Source organism: Protopterus annectens, chromosome 3.part0 (assembly GCF_019279795.1).
Source record: "Protopterus annectens isolate FY-2018-M chromosome 3.part0, PAN1.0, whole genome shotgun sequence".
In the NCBI taxonomy this organism is placed as follows: Eukaryota; Metazoa; Chordata; order Ceratodontiformes; family Protopteridae; genus Protopterus; species Protopterus annectens.
This window is the reverse complement of record NC_056731.1, coordinates 60,191,623-60,212,507: the sequence shown is the minus strand read 5'-3', so window position 1 is coordinate 60,212,507 and position 20,885 is coordinate 60,191,623. Positions and strand designations below refer to the sequence as shown.

General features: G+C 42.6%; 1 protein-coding gene across 1 annotated transcript in view; it reads right to left on the bottom strand.

The window, feature by feature from the left end:
- The window catches only part of ELP2 (elongator acetyltransferase complex subunit 2), a 1,608,146-nt gene that overhangs the window by 874,151 nt on the left and 713,110 nt on the right, over positions 1-20,885 (bottom strand). The window lies entirely within an intron of this gene.

Here is a 20,885-nt window from a genome sequence, read left to right as displayed (position 1 = left end):
AGACATATCTGTTGTCAGTCAGATCTATCTGTATATGTATAAGTCTCTACAGATATCTATATATGTATGTGTGTATTACATATATCTGTACGTACATATTCTACCAATCTCGATGTCTGTGCAGTAAGTGAGAACCTGGTTCAAGGCTCCTGACAGCACACCAGCAGTACCAGGCTATACCCCGTATCATGCGTTTTGGCCCCAGGACTCGGGACAAAACAAAAAGGGAGGGGGTGTGTCCATATTCATGGAGGACACACACACCTTCAGGTTAGTGGCAACACATGAAGCATCACAGACCATCCAGGTGCAGATAACCGTAGGCAAACCTGCTATACAACTGGTAGCATGTTACAGACCACCCTCCCAATCTCAGGGACCACAGTCAGCCTTCCTGTAGACATTGGAGGATATGACTGTCCCACTACACACCATCATATTGGGATACTGCGACTACCCTAACATACACTGGGTGCATTATTCTACCCCAAACACCCTAGCCCAAAGGTTCCCAGAATTCACTATGTCAAATTCAATGGAACAGCTAGTCACCTCTCCCACAACAGGAGATAATATACTAGACCTGATCATCACAAACATGGGGACAATGTGCTACACACTGGAAGTATACCCCTCACTAGTCACATCTGACCACAGACTAATCCCCCTGGATATACATATCCCACCTCCCCCACAACACAAAAGTCTACAGTGGGAAACCTCTCACATGCCAACTTTACACTTCTTATACCTGAGTTGGTATCATTAATGCCCACTGGGCCAGTGTAAACCACTTTCCACAATGCAGGCACCTTCACATATGCTTTCTACAGACATCTCCAAGAATGTATGGATCATGCAATCACAAATGAAACCATGACCCTCTCCACCAAGGGCAGGCGTCCTGTCTGGTGGACCCCAGCATTGAACAAATTGTATAACAGAATGTAGCTACTGCACGGCAGAGCATACTTCCATAGAGCTATGGCATCTCTGATCAGCAGTAGTAGAAAGATATGTTTTGTCGTACAAACATGCAAGGCCAACAATGAGAGGGACATTGCTATGGTCACTACAGATGACCACAAGGCCTTCCTCTGCTATGTTACACACCTGGGTGGGAACCCTCAGTTGTGTTCACAGTTAGTTCACAGTGACAAACGCTACACTGAACACACAGATAATGCCAACATTCTGGCAGACAGGTTCAGTGCTGGTTTCTCCCCTCCCTCACCCACACATGTGGAATTACTTATCCCAGCTGACTGTAACCACCCTGTCATCTCAGATGTCCCACTGGGAACCACTCTCAGCAGAGCTGTAAACACAGCATCAATGGGACCCAACAGTATTGCAGGTTGCATGCTACGTGAACTGCAAGAGGAGCTACACATGCACATTACATGCTATTCAGCCGTAGCCTTACTACAGCATATGTACCTGGACACTGGCATACAGCAACAGTAGTCACACTCCACACAGGAGGCACCTCTACAGACCCTGGTAACTACCGCCCCATAAGCTTAAACAGCCTGGTCTGCAACACTATGGAAAGGATCATTATGGTACCCATACACAGAGACATTGAGGACTTAGACACTTGATCCCACCCGGTTTGGCTTTGTAGAGGGCAGATCCTGCATTATGAACCTGGTTGACCTTTTCAAATCAGTCATTAGAGCCATTGATGAGGGCACAGCGGTCCAAACAGCCTACCTGGACTTGCCTACGGCTTTCAACACAATACCGCACTCTGGCATCATAGACATGATCAACACCTGAAATGTAAATCCATATGTCACATGATGGGTTGCAAACTGGCTAACGGATAGAAACCCTACAGTCAAACTCACTGGTGCCATTTCAGACTCAGAGCCAGTCACATGTGGTGTCCCACAGGGCTCTGTCCTGGGACTGCTCATGTTCGGCATATCATTCTCAGATGTGGAAGCAGACATGGGAGGGTAGTGGCTGACCATGTTCAAAGATGACTGCATACTAGGCGCCATAGGCGATACACCTGCTGACACATACATCCAACTGACAGGCCTCACGGACACCAACAACTGGTGCCGGAGTCAGGGCCTTACACTGCATGCCACGTAATGCATACTCATACCCATTTGGACGGACAAGGTACCTACATATCATCACATAGACAATAACCCACTGAGTACAGACAAAGTAATCGGAGACCTGGTGACACTGTTCAATGCTGACCTCTCATTTGACACCCACATTGCCAAAGTGGTTGGATGGACTTCCTACCTTGCCCACCTTATCATGAAGGGATTCACATCCACATCAAAGTTGTCATTGTACCCCTATACTCCTCCCTTACCAGGCCCATGACTGTGTACTATGCCCCATATGGTATGTACCTCAACTGGCACTTGCAACAGCTAGGGGGACCCCATAAGTACATCAGCAGGAGGATCAAGGGTCTGCATCAACTGTCATATGCTGCCAGACTAACTTAACTCATGCTCTATTCCATAGCATACAGCCTACATAGGTCTGATCTGAGCCTGATGTAGTAGGCCATGTCCAATCTGGTATTGATGGACATGTTCCACCTCATACAATCCAAATCCATCAGATGCATGACAGCTACGGATTTAAACCTCAGCACACATATGAATAGGACATACTGTAGGGACAGATCCATCACTAAGAGGCTTCCCATACTGTGGAACAGGATCCCAGTTCATGTTAGGCAGAGACCCTCACTGACACTCTTCATGTGCATTCTTGACAAGTTGATGGGAGATCATAGGTTTACAGCAGGGGTCTTCTCTGTGTCACTACTAGACAGAGGCACAGTAACTAATGCTATTATATAGGGGGGTCTTCACTGTGTCACTACTACACAGAGGTGCAAGTTTCTAAATCTATTCTATACACTGTCTGCAGATAGCCTAGTACTAAACTATGACACTGTGAAACTATATATGTCTATGTATTTCTACATCCCTCTCTATTTATGTATACACATATGCATATCGCATATTTTATATATATATATATATATATATATATATATATATATATATAGACATATCTCGATATACATATGTATACACATGTTATATATATATCTATACTCCTTTTTAGTTCCACATATATATATACACACAGTAATGTACTGCTGAACATCCATTACTGTACAACCTACTTGTACATTGCACTACAACCTACATTGCTATGTGCACATAGCTACCGTCACATACATATGTATGTGGAGCCTTCAGTGACAGTTTCAGTATGTCCCCGTCCCTATGCACATCTTCATATACATAGATACAGACCAATAACACATCTGGAGGGTTCACAGTATGTAGAGTATTATAGTAGTACTTTACATTACCTGTGTTTGTTGCAGCTGTTTGTGTAGGCTTGCGGTTGCTTGGCCTGCTGTCAGCCTCTTTGCTTTGTTGTTTCAGGTTTTTTTTTTATTTTCTTTCTCTTTCTTTCTCTCTATTTTTTTTTTTTTCGTTTTTCTCTCTCTCTCTCCCTCTCTCTCTCTACCTCCAGCGGGTGCAATGACAGTATTGCATGTGTGGACTGGGAGTACAGGATGCTTTTGTAGGTATCTGCACATGTCCATGTGATGGCCTCTGCACCAGTTGTTAGCCAGCATTTACTAATTGCATGCAGCCTGTTGTGTAATGATTGCAGTTCTCACTGTGATTACAGGACTGTGCTATAAAAAGGTCTGTTAGGTAGGCGTAGCCCTTTCAGATTATCAGGGTGAGGACCATGCTGGTTTGCTGTGGACACTGTTCTGTGAGTGTAAGGGTTGGTATGTCTCTCATATTTCAGGCTGTGTTGTAGACACTGCAATGCATGTTGTTCTGTAAGCTGAGTATTCCTTCCTCCAGTGTCCTGTTCTCCGTGTGTACACCTACGACTAGTAATACTGTGTATATGGGTGTGTGTGCTTTCCTGTGGGGATTGTGGTGTAACTGGTATATAGCAGTGGCTCTTGCAATCTGTTGCTATGGCTTCAATATTTGGCCTTTACATTCACTCCTTGTAAGCCTGCTAGGTGTCTTTCCTGTAATGTGTTGCTATGGCTTTCCTATTTTCCATTTACATTCACAGCTTGTAATGCTTGCTAAATCTGTTTGGGCAGCAATTCCCTATGTGTTTGTTGTGATAGGGTGTTACTGCATGCAGTGTGGTCTGGCCATGATGTGGCCCTTGACACTTACAGGGGTATTTGATCATGCTGCTGAGCAGGCCTCAGATACTCTCCAGTGCATCTTTTATCAGCCTCATGGAATGGTACATAGCAGTGGGTTACTCCAATTACATATTCTGATACTCTGCAGTTGTGACTGTGGGTTATTTCAAGCATATGTATTAGTACACCATTTGTGCCGTGCAGGTGGTGCATACCTTCAGTCAGTCATAGTTACCATTGCATGTGTAGTTACACCTTTCTGCCTACTGTTAGTACATTTGACAGGGTGTCAGTGGGGCACAGCTGACATTTGTTTTCACATCAGGGACATCCCTGTAACTCAGTCACAGTTGCTATGTCTGATCTCTTAACGTCACAGTTGCTATGTCTGATCTCTTAACTATTCAACTATGGCAGTGTTTATCCTGCTCTGAGTATGTGTGTGGTTTGCCAGATGCTCCTGTGACATTATTACCTAGTAGCTACCAACTAGCATGACTGTTTCTCAGCACAAAGTACTATTTTACAAATCCACTAGATTTGACAGTAAATATACATGACATGCTTTGTGTACTAGACTTGCTATATTCCCTTTACATTAATTCCTACTATTTTATGATGCATTTGTTTCAGCACAATGTTCTTGTATAGCAGTCATAGCTTAGTGGTAAGTCATGCAGACTAGTGTTTCCAAGGTCCTGGGTTCGAGACTGAGGGAGGTATTTTACTTTGCTGCTGAGAAAACTACAGGCCTTGTCATTCAGAGTGACTAAGGCATTTTAAGCAGTTGTAAGTGGGTTAGCGCTGGTTTGCGCGGAGCTCACACATGCGCACTGCCGCTTAGCTTCGCGCACACCCGCTTACTACTGCTTAAAAGTGCTTACTCTCACGCACACCCGCGTTATTTTTTTTTAAAGAAAAGAAAATCGGGAGATAGGAAAGTGGTGAAAAAGGGGGCACAAAGAGGGTAGGACAGTAGGAAAACAAGCTCGGGTTTTGCAGGAGGGATGTAGGAAAGGCCCATAGCTGCCCATTTCTTTGTCAGCAACAGCTGTGCATATGTTTGTAATTTGGTGTGAAATTTGAAACCTTCCACCCCTGAGAGAGAGGTGTGAGGACAACAATAATATTTGTTGTACAGCCAATTGTAATTGCCAGTTTACATGTCCAGCAGACATGTCTGCGAAATGGGCAGCTATGTATGGGGCATAATTTTTTTGTGGGTACAGAGTGCCCTTTTTTTTTTTCAGGTGAGAATGGTATGTCAGGTGCAGGAAGTCGGTATAGCTGGGGAGGTAGGTAAGGGAGGTTAACAGACAAGACAAACAAGACACATACAGGGGTGGTGTATGACACGTGGGGGGGTTACACAATTGACGGGGACAGATGTTTGGATATCTTGAGCCCATAAGCCCACAGATGGCAACAGTGGAACTGAGATCCCCACCCATGGGCAGTTGCCACTGTGCCTTCACTGCCCAGGACGGGGCTGTGCTGGGGGCTGTGTAGGCTGGGCAGCAGGCACGCCCGTGAGTTGTGCCACCTGTGCCTCAAGCTGGCGTAGGGGCCCAAGCACAGCATGCCAGATCTCCCTACGCATCACAGTCTGGACACTACGGAGGGTGAGTGGATGTTCTCCTCTGGCCACACTTGCAGAGGGGGGACGAGCCCCATCCCCTGCAGCGCTTCCACCCGCAGGTGGCACAGGGCCACCGGAGGAGGGTCCGGCCTGGGCACTACTGCCAGGTGCACTCGCCAGCTGAGGTGGGAGAGGTGGGTCCGCTAGAACCCACCTTCCCTGTCGTCCTATGTTTTGCATTATATTATGACAGTTTAGGTTAGTAACATACAATACCATTCACAATTAGTTGTAACAGCATGCATTAGTATTCCCATTAACCAAACACCCATAAATTCAAGCCATTGAACAGCAAGCTTAACACATGCATAATTTGAACAGCAATAAACAATCCAACAACATGCAGGGTTGATTGATGGCAACAGGCCATCAGGTTTGGATGTATGAACAGGGCACATGCATCAACGTACATGCAAATATGTATGAACCAACAGGACAAATGTCCAGGGGTGTTAATTGTGATTGCACATACCCATTTCACATGGAATGGATTATTTGTGGTTATAGGGTAGGGTGAAGGAACATTTCATTAACAACTTCAAATACCTATACATATGCTGTACATTTCTACTAGCTGCAGGTATATACACACTACAGGTCTGACTACAGTTTCCTATGTGACAACTAATTCAGGTTGGTGATAGGAATGTTACTGCTACATCAATATACATTTCATATTTATTCATACACATTCATATCTGGCTCTGTTCAGCTACATCATCCTGCTACATTTGCTTTATATGGCTATAGACAACTGTGGATGTTTGGTATTTCAGACAACCATACTATCTGCATATTGCAAACTGAGAGCAACATATCCAGATTTTGGGACACATATTCCAGCTTCAGTACGTTTTTCAACACATGTTGCTGTTTGATTCTGCCTGTCACATTCATTTCATTCTGTACTGACTGCAGTATACTTTATTCAGGAGTTATTACTACTTTATTGGTGGATTCATACCTCTTTCTCACACTCTCTCACTTGTTTTATTTTTACAATTCAGGATGGTACTGAATTCTAGGCTTTATTGACATGTTTTACTTTTAGTTATAACAATCCTTTACAACAGTCTCACTTATCTCATGTTTCAGATTTTCAACAAGGATATATTTCACATGTGTTTTACTCAGCTTCTGCAGCTGTACTTTTCAGCCTGCTGCAGGTTATATGTACTATTATATTACAGGTGGGACATCTTTATTTCAGACTTCTTTCATTTTTATGTTTGGATTACAGGCTGCATCACACTTTTGTAATCAAGCAATACTTGCAAACTTTCTTACACTGTTACTTGCACATTTTATTAATAAGTGACTACACTGCACTCTTTTGCTAACTGTCATACTTATATATTTTTTTACAGTTACAGGGAGAGAATTACTGACCTGCCTGGTGGCACAACCACACCAGCCTATCGGCATAGGCTCGACGGTTCTTGGAACGGACACCTGCAGCTGTAATATGAATGAAGTAATATTGGAATACACATCTCCATAATATCAGCTAGTTTAATTCTTACATAAATAATTACATGTAACTTACTCAGCAGTGGGGCGTTGGGCATTTGCCGGGCCTCCTGGATCCAACGGTTCAGTTGGTCCTGCTTCCATCTCTTCAGGTCCGCATGGTGGTGACGGACCTGTTCATCAGTCCTTGGTATTCCTGTGGCACTGGTGAGATCATGTGCCAACCGGTCCCACACCTCAGCCCTATATGCTCCCCACAGGACCTGGCCCTGCATGAGTTGGGCCTCATGATCATGGACGAGGAGCCAAACCATATATTTGGACTCCTCAATGCCCCACCTCTGTGCTTGGAAGCAACTACCCTCACCTACACCTGACATCTTGGCTGCAAGTCGGTTCCACAATCGGTTATGCTGTGTATTCCCACCTATGGGGCTTATATATGCCATTTTTCCCGCACTTATCTGTGATTGGCTATTTTGGAATTGTATCAGCTTCACAAAACCTGCTTTGTCATGCTCCTCTTTCTATTCATTCCTATATATATATATATATATATATATATATATATATATATATATATGCTATTACTGCATTTCTAAGTGCAACTGTAATGGCTTAGTGGTTCAGTACTTTGACTATGGTGCATGGTATCCTGATTTCGAACCTGGCCATTGGTTTTTATATTTTATGACTGTCTACACAGGCTAGGAGGTGTGTCTGTGTAAAGGCAGTTTTGATACAGCTTGCAGCTTGTTGGCGCGGTGCGCAGCTCCGCGCAAACGGGTGACGCCGGTTTACACGTCGTTTGGCTGTCAGCACGCATATTACGCTCAGCTCAGCTATGGGCACACAGTTTCAACATGTTAAAATGCTGCTCAACCCCGGGCACTCATTTTACACCTATTAAACCACTGCTCACCTACGGACACACATTTTACACCTGTTAAAACACTGCTCACCTACGGGCACTCATTTTACACCTATTAAAACACTGCTCACCTACAAGCAGATATCCTCAACTTGTTAGACTGTAGCTCAGCTATAGGCACATCTGACATTTGTTTTTTTTTTATCTCACATTTCTTCAAAATACATGCCCATTTCATTACATTTTACATAAAATATAATTTTATATGTGTACATATATGTCAGGGACTTGTTTCGTGCTTATTTCACTAAAAATAAAAATTGATGTTGTAGGGGCTCGAACCATGACTGCCTCCTCTTCTGCCGATGTCTCAACCGCTACGCTATTGCTTCTTGGCTTACTTTGCATATTTAGTTTCTTATATGCTTTTCCACTGACTGCTAACTGTGGCTAAGTGCCGGGCACGCCCGCGCAAATGAGCGCACTCACAGGCAAACATCTTTACAACTTATAAAAAAAAATATAAGATGTTCATTTATACATGTTATGTTCATAGTCTGTGGGGGCATGTGTTGTGGTGTGTTTATTGACATTTACACGGACTCTGTCATGGGGATTTACTTTCGGGACTTTTACTCTTCTGGGGGCGTGTCTGTTTGCAGGACTCACCCCCTACTGTCTTACACAGACCATATTAGCCTTAGGTGTGATTCAGCATGCCCTTATGCATATGCATGGCATGCTGACGTCACTCTGTTTAACTGCAGCCTCCGTGTAAGCCTTGTAACTCTTACACGGAGGCTTCGTGAATCCTGCCCCATGTGTTTTTGAAATGTAAAAAGAGTAAAAACGTTTTGGGAAAAACATGTAAAGAATATTTTTTTCTAAATTATAAAAAGATATAAAAAGTGGATACAATAAATATGGATATGATTAAATTATAGGAAAAGAGGTAAAGAATATGTTAAAAGAATACATAAAAAGTTATACGTTAAAAGATATTTTGAGTCATATGGGTTATATGGATTATGTAAGAGTGGTACAGGATATGTACGAAGGTAGTGTGACTGCGTTGAGGTCTGCAGTAGGAGTGACGGATGCATTTAAGGTGGAAGTGAGATTACATCAAGGATCAGCTCTGAGCCCTTTCTTATTTGCAATGGTGATGGACAGGTTGACAGACGAGATCAGACAGGAGTCCCCGTGGACTATGATGTTTGTAGATGACATTGTGATCTGTAGTGAGAGTAGGAAACAGGTGTAGGAGACCCTGGAGAGATGGAGATATGCTCTAGGGAGAAGAGGAATGAAGGTCAGCAGGACTAAGACAGAATATATGTGTGTGAATGACAGGGAGGATAGAGGAATGGTGAGGATGCAAGCAGGAGAGGTGGCAAAGGTGGATGAGTTTAAATACTTGGGATCAATAGTTCAGAGTAATGGTGAGTGTAGAAGGGAGGTGAAGAAGAGAGTACAGGCAGGATGGATTGGGTGGAGAAGAGTGTCAGGAGTGATTTGTGACAAACGAGTACCAGTAAGAGTGAAAGGGAAGGTCTACAAGAGAGTAGTGAGACCAGCTATGTTATATGGGTTGGAGACAGTGGCATTGACAAAAAGGCAGGCGTTAGAGCTGGATGTGGCAGAGTTAAAGATGTTAAGATTTGCACTGGGTGTGACGAGGGTGGACAGGACTAGGAATAAGTATATTGGAGGATCAGCCCAGGTTGGAAGGTTTGGAGACAAAGCCAGACAGACGCGATTACGTTGGTTTGGACATGTGCTGAGGAGGGATTCTGAGTATATTGGGAAAAAGATGCTAAGGATGAAGCTACCAGGTAACAGGAAAAGAGGAAGGCCTAAGATAAGGTTTATGGATGTGGTGAGAGAGGACATGCAGGTGGTTGGTGTGACAGAGCAAGATGCAGAGGACAGGAGGAAATGGAAACACATGATCCACTGTGGTGACCCCTAACGGGAACAGCCAAAAGAAGATGATGATGATGGGTTATATGGCTTGAAAAAAATTAAATAAATTATGTTTAGTGGTAAATGGGTTATTAAAAAAAAGGAGTGGGGGTCTAATAGGGATGAAAATTTATTATGATTGTAAAGGAAATTGTGAATATGTGTAAATATATTTGCATATCGGGTATATATCACCTTATCGAAAACCCGTATCATTGAACACTAGAAGACCGACACGTATAGCGCGAACTATGGTAACGGCGAACATACAAAACCATGAAACGCGAAATGTTTAAGTGTCATGGTTAGCTCGTCTGTGATACAGCTCCGTAAGGTAAGTGTGCGACAGTTATGGACCTTAGGGTTAGGGTGCGGGTTAAGGTAAGTGCATAGATAGGTAATGTATGTAAGGTTTAGTGTAGGGTTAGAAGTAGGGTTTTGTTAACTGTATGTGTGTGGATTATTTGTTTTGTTTGGGTATATATCTGTAGAGTAAGGGTGCGATAGTTACACACCTTAGGGTTAGGGTGCGGGTTAAGGTAAGTGCATAGATAGGTAATGTATGTAAGGTTTAGTGTAGGGTTAGAAGTAGGGTTTTGTTAACTGTATGTGTGTGGATTATTTGTTTTGTTTGGGTATATATCTGTAGAGTAAGGGTGCGATAGTTACACACCTTAGGGTTAGGGTGCGGGTTAAGGTAAGTGCATAGATAGCAATGTAAGTAAGGTTAAGTGTAGGGTTAGAAGTAGGGTTTGGTTTGTGTATGTATGTGTTTTATTTATTATGTTTGGGTATGTAGTATGTAGCGTGCGGTGGTGTTGGCCGACTATGATGGTTCGAGCCTTGAAAATTCACAGTTTATGGTGTTCGGAGTATTTGCGGTTCAGGTTGTGTGTGTTGGTGTTGCGGTGTTCAATGATATGGGTTTTCGATAATGTAATATAAACCCTGCATATCTATACATCTGTAAATGTCTGCAAATATGTAAATATGTTGTAAATAAGAGTTCTTTCTGTATATAAACAAAGGACCCCTATGCTTTTGGTGCTGAGGGGCCTTTTATATCTACCTGAGCTACCAGCTACTCAAGCAACTGGGGCCTTGGTTTAACTTCTTATCTGAAGGATGACACACTCAGGAGTGCAGCACACTGCTTATGATGCACTGCAGTGTCAGTAATATATTTACCTGGTGTGGAAATTGAACAGACAGCCTTCTGCACCAAAGGTGAGTGTGCTACCGACACCATTAACAGCTACAGGTGGACCCCAGCTGTGCCAGGAAATACCTGGTTGGAACACTCCTGCTTACTCAGTGCTCCACCTATGGAACCTACTATCATGGTGCTAGAGTGTTTTCCTTTGACGTGCTTTTGCAGCTTTATTAAGACTTACCATTTGGCATTTCATGGTCACTTCAGGACTGTTTTTATAACGACCTTGCATTTTAACTTTTTTTTTGGAAAAAGCTTCAGTATAACAAAGCCTTTATTACCTAGGGAGTGTCATACATCAGCGTATGCTCTCCATGTAAGAGTAAGGCATAAAGGTAACGTATATACGGTCCCAAATGAGAACTGAATTGCTCCACGAGAACCAAAACCCACCAAAAGGAGGAGAAAAGAAAGATATGTACATCCAGAAAAAATTAAGGAAGGAAAGGAATCTCTTGGCCAGTGTAGGTCAGTATGTGTGTATATACACAATAAGCTAAGAAGCTATCCAAGGGCTTGCACTAGAGTATAAATACTGAGTACTTGCGAGCCTGAATGCCATTTTGTAGTTAGCTGTTGAGATGTGAACATGTATGTATGTAAACTCTGTTAACTAATTTGTTCGTATTTAAAGCTGCTGTTATCCATCCTAATGTGTTTATATATATCTATATATATATACATATATATAATATAAGCATCTGAATGAAACCTCAAGCCTTATTATTTGTAATAGAAACGAACAAGCAAGCAACAGCCAGTATGAAAATACCACCGATGCAAAAGGAAGAGAAAAGGGCACAGAAAGTTATGAATATCACAACGGTGAAAACAAGGACATCAACTATTAAGGTAAGATTTTACACAACAGTACTACGGCATCACTGTTTAACTGTTCATCACCTCAGGAGGAGAACAGAAGCTACAGTGAAGGCAGGGAGGAGCCCTCCACAAACCCATGCAGGATGGCCTTGTCAAAACCTATCCTGGTCCTGGAAATGATATCCAATTTGTAATGCCTTCAGAGAGTGTGAACTGATGACCAAGTAGAAGCTTCAAGGATGGAGGTGGTGTCCAAACCTTTGAAAAATGACCTCTAGGAAGCCACTACTCTAGTGGAATATGCCATCAGAGAAGCAGACAATTGCTTACCATGAAAAGAATAACAAACACAAATGACCTTGGAAATCCAGGAGGGGATGGTTTGCTTACAAAATGACAAATCCAATGTGCTAGTATGAAAAAAAAAACAAAAAGCTGATCAGATTTATGAAAAGGCCTTTGTTTTGTCTAGATAATATAGGAGTGGTACATGCAAATCCAAGATATGAAGAACCTCACTAGTAGATTGCAGAGAAGGGAAAAAAATGGAAGTTGGATTAACTGATCAAGTGAAAACTCATTAACCTCCATGGGCATAAAAACAAAGGATTTGCATGGAGAAAAACCCTTTCTCTATGTAAAACCAAAAAAAGGAGGGTCCACCGTCAAGGCCTGTAGTTTAGATACCCTTCTGGGAGAGGTTAAAGAAGCCAATAAAACAGTCGTCCAGTTGTAATGTTGCAAAGAAGCAGCAGTGGGCTCCAAAGGAGCCTGAGTCAGATTTTCAAGGACAAAATTAAGATCCCAAGAAGGGGAATGGATTTTTTTGGGGGGTTTAATACAAAGGATGCCTTTAAGAAACTGCTTGACCTCAAACCTAGAGGCCAAAGGAGGGGAAAGTGGAAGACAGCAGAAATGGTTGACAAGTGGGTGTTCACTGAAGAATATGCCAAGCTAGCATGCATTAGTTCCCATAGATAAGAAAGAACCAAACGGACCCCCCCTACAGAAAAGAGGCGATAAACCACTGACTAGGAATACTGCAACAGTGACTTCAGCCAAGACATCAGCACAAGCCAATCATCAATCCTTGAGAGACCACAGAGAGGCTCCCTTTTCAATGGCAGGAAACTTCTAGAGGGCTTGGCATCCAAGCCTGTCCTTCTAGTCAGATCAGCTCGAGCTAACAGTTTGGGCATGTGGAAGGTGTCCTGAAGATTTGGAAGCTGGACGACTGTTACATCCTTGGCTAGATATAACCCATATAGCTAAGGCTACCTCAGTAGTGATCAAGATAATGTTCATCATACTGTCCACTTCTTTAAGAAAAAAATCACACAAATATGACAAAATACATTGGCATCATACCAGTTGTTCTGTGACATGACCCTCCCTGACAGGTCCTGTGAATTGGTCTATTCCTTCCTACAGCCCCCATGCTTGTTTAGGTATCACACTACAGACTACTTACCTAAACAGATTAAGAAAGACCATAGAAGACTACAGAAGCAGCAGCTTACCTAAGGCTTTCACGGTCAGAAGCAATGACCTGAGCTCTAAATGGTTGATGTGAAGTCTTCTTTTCAGGTAGGCTGCATTTCTTTTACCATATGATAGCCTAGATGGTCTTTCCAGCTTGCAGACAAAGCATCTACTGACCAAACCTGCAATAGATTTGAATGCAGGGAGAGAAGGCCACTAGCAGACTGGTGGGAGATTGCCCATCAATCCAGAGCAAGGCAATGAAAGTACAAAACTAAAAGAAGGTGGCAGTTCTGAAGCCAAAGATGCCTTACAATCCACTGCAAAGTATCAGAAAAGGGGCAAATTATACCATGAAGATGGCAGCGGTTATTACCCTTAGAAGGCACAATAGCGTATGAAGCTAGTTTTTTTTTTTTTTTTTTTTTTTTTTTAAATAAAGTCTGAAGCTTGACCCTGAACTGCATCACTCAGGTAGTCAACGCCATAACCTCCTTGGTCCCCTAAAGGCAGGTATGACTGACATCAGAGTGTGTTCAACTCTGCTCCAATTAGGTAAATAAATATTTGAATGCATGGTTACCCCTGTGACTGCATGCACAGGAATGCCTTAAAAGAGGGATGCCTTCAAGGAGCTCCTGGACTGCAAAATTACTAGCCAGCTGTCTAAGTACTGAATACTGGGAGACATGTCTCCAAGGCTCCAGCCACCATGTCCAAAGTGCTGAGGAAGGCAAATGTGGCAAAATTATGGAATTCAAGTACTGCCCCATTGAAGCAATCTCTTGTGTGTACCCCAAATGCTGAAAGTGCAAATGAATCCACAACATCTAGTGAAAATATGAGAGTGCTCTGAAGTAGCAACAGTATGATCTCCTGCAGGGTAACAATTTAGAACCAAACAGAGAATATAATGGTTAATATCTGTCAGGTTAAGACTAGGATGGAGGTAACACTGCCTTTCACCAGAAAAAGACAACAGCAGAACTACACCAACTTTCTGTTACTGAGCCACACTCTACAGCACCACTGAGTGGGTAGAGTCTTAGCCTTTCAATACAGCTCTACTGGAAAGACATGATGCGTAGGGTTGCCACCTTTTCAAATGCCCAAAGTGGGAAATTGTTTTGTAGAAATGTCAGATTTTGCAAGGCAAAACAAACCCATGGCCAGTACAAAGGATAGAATTCCACTTGTTTGTCTAAATAAAAGCTTATTCTTGTAGCATTTTAGTTGATTATTCTGTTTCTTATAACATTTAGGTGTTTCAGATACAAAATAACTGCTTTATGCTACTATTAAAGAAAATATAGGAAAATCTTTGTCCTAAAATCTCAGGACATTTGACATTTTTTCAATTTTTTTGCAGGACACAACTGCCTAAAGAGGGACTGTCCCTCGCAAAGTGGGGACAGGTGGTAACCCTAAAGATACGTCTTCAAAGCCATTTCTAGAGGAGGTGTGATGAGTTCCAGGACATGGCTAAAAGTGACCAAACCTTGAACTCATGGGTTCCTATAACCTGATTGAACGTTTAGGTTAACGTATACCTAAACGTCGATCTAGTAATAGAGAAAGCAAAAACCCGTGAAAGGACGATTTAATGCAGGGAAAGAATTCCCTTAGCCATTATGTGGATTTTGCCCCTTTCCCCTCTGTAGAGCGATCTTGGAGTTGGTATATTTAGCTAGGAGGGGTGTGGGGGGCACAGCCCAAGCCCCCACTTCATTCTGGTTTAATTTTTTTTTTTTTTGCGGTCGACGGAATTCATTCCCTACGTTAAATCGGCCATTCGCCGTTTTAATTTTTCGATATTACCAGGTTGACGTTTAGGTATTCTCTAACCTAAACATTCGATCTGGTAATATAGACGCAAACTTGCTACTCTTTCATAAAACTTAAGAGAACATCCTCACTCTATCCACGGCCAATCCCACACTAGAGTAAGGACTACATGAGGTGCCAGACAGAAGTATCCTTTTGAGGGACTTAGCAGGCACCAGGATGCAGGATCATGTGGAATTTGAAGGACTTCCTTGAATACCAAGATCATCTCTTTCTCTTATGTGATTGGCAAGTCTAGAACAGAATGAGTGGACGTAGAAGGTGGAGGATCACAGACAACTCCACTAAGATGAAAGCCTGCTCCCTCTTCAGCAGATCACTGGCCAGGGTCTAAGCTGAACTGCTAAAGAGCACCTTCCACAGAATTCAAAAATACGGATATCCAGAATTTTGTTCCTGCACTATAAAAGAAGATAATTTAATTAATTCCATCCTAAGCACTCACAAGTTGAAGTTCATGTCCTAGCTAAAGAGGCAGCACAGTAAAATCTGTAGTGGGATTCTAGGTGTTACATACACTGTGGATTCTAAAGCCATAATCACACATAGGCCCTCATTAAGCCCAGAATGAAGAATTCTGTCAAGATTTCCCAGTGCTTTCTTAACTAGATGCACATGGAATCAGAAGAGATGGAGTGAACAGTTAAGTGCCTGAAGTCCTATTGTTGCAGAGAAACATACATTCTTTCTATGCCAGTCCAAAACTCTTGTCCTTGCAAAGCAGCAAGGTAGTATTCTCTAGGACTCAGGCTACACTATGAGATGATAAAGTCAGCACTGAAATGTTTAGAAAGTTGGCACAATCAGAAGGTAGCTTGTAAAAGGGTATCTGCCTTTTGGAGGGGAAATCAGGCAAAATCAGGTTCTTCCATCCTGTTTTAATGGCATCTCTAATGACAGTTTCCAAAGGTTGGAAAACCAAGGCTCTTCAAAATGTTTCCTCAGTAACTCAAACAATCACTTCTGGAGGAAGAGAAAAGAAGAGTGACAAAATGGCAGTCTAAGCTGTTCCAAGAAGTCTGAGAGCACCTCAAAAGGATGGGCATCAGGTAAAAATACAGAGGAGAGGGGAGGGGTGACCAAATTATTATTCTTAGTCTTTGAGACAGGGACACATCAAGGTTCTCTGAATCTTCATAAGACCAGAGGGTAAGGAAGTGCCATGAACTACTGCTGCAAGGAAGAAAGCATGTGGCAGAAAGGCACTAGGAACCAGAAAACTGTTAACCAGTACTAGAGATCATGGGCTAGTCAAGAGCCATGTGGGGGACTATCTATCACAAGCTTAGCATGGGCTCTAGATTCAAACTCCTTACTGAGATGTCCTGGCCCCTCTGACTCAAACTCCTAGCAACATAAAACATATGTTTGTGGGCTGACTAAATGGTTCTTCCTAAACCAGGGCCAATGCCAGGAGAGGAGTCCTCAATCAAGCATGACCTCAATCCATGATAGATGTTTCCAGAGACTGATCTCCTTGGATCAAGCTGGGTACATCACAAGTTCCAGTTGCTGGTTACATCGCAGGTCCCAGTCAATCAGCCAGAGAAAGAACTGCATAAGAATCCCGAGAATGCATCCCCTTAAGGTGGGAGCCAATGGCATGCCGTCCCAGAGCCCAACATTTTTTTTCCCTTTAACAACACTGTGGTTAGAAATTTAACCCTAAATAACTTAACACCTGAAGGATTATGGGTAGTCGGGTTGAACACCAGACATCATATCTTGAGTAGGTGAACACCTGGCCACTAATTGCTTGTCTTTGCAGTGATGCCCTAACTTGTTTTTTTAGTGCAAAAGGAGGGCCACTGGTCTCATTAAGATGATAATTTACTCTGCCATATAAATATATATATATATATATATATATATATATATATATAAATAAATATAGATAGATATAAATATAGATAGATATATATATATATATATATATATATATATATATATATATATATATATATATACATACACATACATATACATATTTGTGTCTTTCAGCTTTTCCCGGTTAGGGGTCGCCACAGCGGAACTCCGGTCCGCTAATGATTGGCAGTAGAGTTTTACGTGCTGGCTTGCCGGGCCTAACACACAACCTTCAACGAAGGAACGCCCGTTCACACACGTCACCACACAGAAGACGCTCTGAGAATCGAATGGGCAACGTCTAACTGTGAGGTGACATCGCTACCGCAGCACCACCACCACAGTATACATACATATATATATATATATATATATATATATACACACACACACAAACACACACACACACACACACATATATCCCTGAGAAGAGATATAGGACTAATAGATTTGTGAATGCGCACTCTCGATCTCAAATGACAGTCTAAATCAACAAATGTGGAAATAACGTACAGTTGTGTAAAAATCTTACCTCACAGTAGATGTCTTTTTCTCTGTTGCAGTACTCAAAACATGAGCTGTCCTACCAAGGATAGCCCAATGTCCGGCCAGTATACCAAAGCCTTTACATCCTTCTGGTGTCAAACATCAAACGTATGACTCCCATGTAGGGCATAAAGGTGACATAAAAATGTGCCACACTCAGAACTGAAGAGCCCCAGGAGAACAAGACCCAAACCAGTGGAAAGGACAACATGCACATCCACAGGGCAAAAGAAACAAGACAGCTTCAAAGACCCATTGGCCAGCAAAGAGTTTCCAACAGAAGAAAGAAAGCAAAGAATGCAGGTGGGAGGGACTGGATACAACAACACTGAAAAGAACATCTACTGTTGTGGCAAGATTTTACACAACTGTAATATGTCCAGTAATATATCAGTGTTGCAATATTCATAACATGTGGGAGATTACCAAAGCTACTGAAAAGGACAGGAGGAAGGCTCTGATGCACACTCCACAAACCCATGAGGGATAGCCCTGGCAAACCCTGCCCTGGCCCTGGAAATGCCATTCAACTTGTAATGTTTGGTAAAAGTGCAGACAGAAGATCAAGTAGCAGCTTCAAAGATGAAAGGAGCAGCCAAACCCTTGAAGAAAACTTCAGAAGAGGCCAATGTCCTCATAGAATGAGCCCTAACTGAAGCAGAAGGCTGCTTTCCATGAAAGGAAAAAACAAAAGGAAATGGCCTTAGAAATCTAACAGGATATGGTTTGCTTTGAAACCACCAAACTCAACTTCCTGATATGAAAGGAAACCAAAAGCTGCTCAGATTTGCAGATGGTCTTTGTCTTATCCAAGTAATACTTGAGCTGTCTATGAAGATCCAAGGTGTGAAAAACCTTCTCACTAGCTGGTTGCAGAGAAGGAAAAAAGGAAGTAAGCTGGATAGACTGACTAAGAGAGAACTCATTGACCACCTTGGGAATACCTTGGGAATAAACAAAGGATTAGTTTGCAAAGACACCTGGTCCCTAAGAAAAAAATCAAAAAGGGAGGAATAATCATCAGAGCCTGAAGTTCAGAAACTCCCTTGGCTGAAGTAAGGGTAACAAACAAAGTAGCATTCTAGAGGCAGTATTGCAAAGAAGAGGAGGTGGGCTCAAATGGAGCCAGAGTCAGTTTTGCAAGGAAAAAATTAAGGTCCCAAGAGGGAGGAATACGTTTTCTTGGCGGTCTGACATGGAGGGCTCTTAACAAATTGTTTGACCTCAAAATGAGAGGGCAACATTGGGTTCAAGGGCAAACAAGCCAAGATTGTTAAAACATAAGCTTTAACATAAGAATATGCTAATCCAGAATAGAGCAGTTCACACAAGAAAGAAAGGACCAGAGAGACTCACTGAAATGGAATCCTGGTGATGTTTGAGTCACCAAACAGAAAATCCTTTCCATTAAAGCCACATAGCATTTTCTGGTAGTGGGTTTCTTGGCTTCCTGAAGAACTCTGCACTTCCTCAGGATTTTGATCCCATTTAGATACTACTTTTCTATCACCCAAAGTGTCAGCTGAAGAGTGGACAAGTGTGGGTGAATGAGAGACCCCTTGTCTTGTGTGAAAAAATACACCCGGTGAGGTTATTTGTGTTGACTGCCCCTAGCCAAGTGAAAGAGCAGGGGGAACCAAAGATGTGTGGACCGAAAAGGAGTCACCTGCAAGATTCTTGTGGAGTCCTTCCTGATCTTGTGCAGTATCCTATGAAGAAGGGGAACGAGAGGACCAAAAGACCCACTTAAGGGATTCTACACCGACGTGCTATGACCAGAAACACTTTCCTGTGAAGCATCCATTTGTGAGGTGATATCCTGGACCTGCTCAGTGAGTCTATCATTAAGTTGTTTTCTGAAGAGATGCAGACCGTCTGAAGTGTGACCTGACGATGAACAGCCAAATCCCAGGTCTGATGACCTAGTGGCCAAAGAAGATAAGACCTAGTAACTCCCCACTCCCATTTGCTGATGTACCACATGACTGTGGTGTTGTTGGTAAAGACCTTTAAAGGGCCTGGAGACCAAAAAGAATGTAAGGCCTGAAGAGCAAGAATGGGCACCCTTATTTCTTTTATGTTGATGTGGTCTGACCGCTGATGAAGAGGCCATAAATCCTGTACCCTAAGATTGTTGGAAGAGGCTCTGCACCCCAGATCGGAAGTATCTGTGAATAGCTCCTAAGTACGGGTAGGAGTCTGAAAAGTCAGTCCCAGATTGAGAGAGATCTGCTGAATTTACCAATGCAGTAGAATTTGAGACAAGTTAAGGAACTGGAAAGTCCAGAGGTAGCAACACTGGAGCCAAACTGGCTTTAGGTACCACTGAAGTTTCCTCATGTGAAGCTTGGCAAATGATATATAATCCAAGATTCTGAAAAATTCTCTTGCAGAAATGAGAGAAAGGAGAAGCACAGACTGGACGTACGCTGTCAGAGACAGAACCTTAGAAGGAGGAAGAAAAGCCAACACATGAATGATTTGAATTCTGCAACCCAGGAAAAATGTGGTCTTGAGAAGGAATCAGACCAGATATGATGGTGAATCCCAGACTGCACAGAAGGAGCATGGTGAAGTTCAGATCCTGCAAAAGCCTGGATTGGGAGGGAGCCATAAGCAGCATGTCATTCAAATATGGGAATATCTGGATTTGCTGAAGCTTCCAGAAAGCTATGATAAGGGTTAGACATTGAGTGAACACCCTTTGGGTCAAAGAAATACCAAAGGACAAAGCAGAGAATTGAACATGAGGGGAAAAAACAGAGAATGCAAAAACTTCCTGAATACAGGGTGAATGGGAATATGAAGATGGGTATCCTTTAGGTCTAGTGAGACCAAAAAAGCTTATGGAAGTGAGATGGGAAACAGTCTGGAGAGAAAACATCCAAAAAAAGAAGAAAGCTTCAGAAGGGTATAGAAAATAAAGATCTAGGACTGGTCTCTGCAGGATCCCCATTTTTCTGGGAACCAGAAACATTCT